This window comes from Pipra filicauda, unplaced genomic scaffold (assembly GCF_003945595.2).
Source record: "Pipra filicauda isolate LSUMZ 115617 unplaced genomic scaffold, ASM394559v2 scaffold282_size1924045_pilon, whole genome shotgun sequence".
NCBI lineage: Eukaryota > Metazoa > Chordata > Aves > Passeriformes > Pipridae > Pipra > Pipra filicauda.
In genome coordinates, this window is record NW_024104401.1 from 1855186 (window position 1) to 1857443 (window position 2258).

Below are 2258 nucleotides of genomic sequence, written 5' to 3' on the forward strand. Positions count from 1 at the left end.
TGCCACATCTATGTAGAACTTAGGCTGATCTTTTATGCCCTTTTCATCTAGAACAGAGATCTTCCCCCAAAACAGAGAAGTTGTCTACATATCTCAGATAGTATACTCATACCAGTTCTTGAAATGGAATAAAACATTTGCTGCTGAACATCTGTGAATGGCCAGTCTTTGCGAACGAAGATTTGGGAAGGTCATTACCCTTCGAGCCTGCGCAGTGGATTTTTTAGGTGAGACACAGTGTGCACTGAACTGAACCCACCCTTTAATCCTGAGGTTCATCTGCCGGGGCCGAGCGAAGCTCAGACGGTGGCAGCGAGGTCCTCAGGACGTAGGTTTGTTTAGAGTGACCTTCTCTTAGATGGATGGCCTTACAGGGCTGACGAGCTCCATCTGCCCGGGGAACTCCTCTGACCGGGAATCGAACCCGGGCCGCGGCGGTGAAAGCGCCGCATCCTAACCACTAGACCACTAGGGGGCCCCTTGAACATCTAGAATTAAATTGTTAACTTGTGAAAACTGGAATTATTTAGTATCAGATTTTTCAAATAAGGTTCTGAAGAATGGATTGAAGTTAACAGAAAATAGAATATTTCAGCTGGAAGGGATCAAGAACAATCACCTAGTCCAACTGCCTGACCACTCCAAGGCTGTCTGAAAGTTAAAGCAGGTGGATAACACCATTATCAAAATGCCTCTTAAACACTTACAGGTTTGGGGCAACAAACACCTCTTCAGGAAGCCTGCTCCAGTGTTTGACCAACTTCTTGGTAAAGAAATGCTTCCTAATATCCAGTTTAAACCTCCTCTGACTCAGCTTTGAACCATTTCCATGCCTACTGGCACTGGATACTAGCGAGAAGAGCTCAAAGCCTTCCTCTCTACTTCCCCTCCTCAGGAAGCTGTAGAGAGCAATTAGGCTGCCCTTCAGGCTCCTTTTATCTAATAAGAGATGCCATCTCAATTTGAAAATTCATCAACTGAACACAGCAAAAGAAACATAGAAAAGAAACAGGGCAGTCAATCTTAGAAGACACAAATGGAACATCAGCATACCACTGAATGGTGAAAAATTCAAATAAAGCAGAGGTACAAACTTATTCTAGGATGATTTAAAAAAAAATAAAAATCCTGAAGATATGAAGGTTTTTCAACACAATTTCATCCATGATTAAAAACCCCAAGCAACTGTCAAGCATAAGGATCTTAGGACGTGCATGAGATACAAAAAGAAATTTTAGAAGCATTTGCTATTTTTTTTGTTAAATGAAATACACTAGTGCATTCTGCTAAAGAAAGAATGACAAAGTAAAACAAATAGAGTAACAACAATAAAATGTGAAAATCTGAACTGCAGGGGGAGCAAATAAAACACTTTTGTTTGCAATTACTTTCAAGTTAACTAGATGAAGTATCAAAAAATTTTAATAGTCTATCTTTCCATGCTCTGCACTCATACTTTGGAATAAGTTTCATGGTCTCTAAACTGGATGTTTCTGTTTAATATTTTTCACATATTTCTTTCTACTTCTCTGATTTGCAGTCTTAAGAACAACTAACCAGTACTATCAAAACTTACTTTTAATCATTAAGACAACATTTTTCTCATCTTTTTTTGCTTCTTCAAATGTCCTCCATTTCAATGATGCGTACAAGGAGAAGAAGGCATTATCTATATCCATCTGCTATTTCTTTTCTTGTATTTAATCCCTACACAGTTCTGAGTAGGCAAAGATGCTTTTCAGTTTCACATTCATTGATCATAAAGTGAAATGTGACTGCACTTATCTACCACAAAACTAAAGCTCTTTATCGTAACCCTGTTTTCCCCCATCTACATTAGCAAACCTGTATTTTCTATATTTGTGTTGATGAAAAAAATATATTAGAACTATGTAAACCAAAGTGTTCAAGCATTTAAATCTCTGAATTTGCAATTCATTGCTGTCAAAGCAGCACTTCTTTCCAGCTTCCTTAAAGTTTGAATCCTATCAGCATTTATTTAAACAAAAATCAAGAATATGAATTCCAGAATACTAGACAGACAGTGCCACTGAAAAAAGTGAATTATCACAATAGTATAATTACTACAACCCTAACGACATCCAGGCCCAATCTGCACCAAGACACTCCTACCCTCTCTCTCCTAATTAATTACTATTGCTCTGCCTTTTCTGAAGGCAAAAATAAATGAGGGCAGTTAACATGACAACAAGCCTCATCTATTTTGGACTGAACCACTTCAGTTCAAATATACACAT

At 38.2% G+C, this 2258-nt stretch overlaps 1 non-coding gene across 1 annotated transcript; it reads right to left on the reverse strand.

Moving 5' to 3' along the window:
- Positions 1–403: 403 nt before the first annotated feature.
- On the reverse strand, positions 404–475 carry TRNAE-UUC. Its single transcript has one exon. It is a non-coding gene; the product is annotated as a tRNA-Glu (tRNA).
- Between the last annotated feature and the right edge of the window lie 1783 nt (positions 476–2258).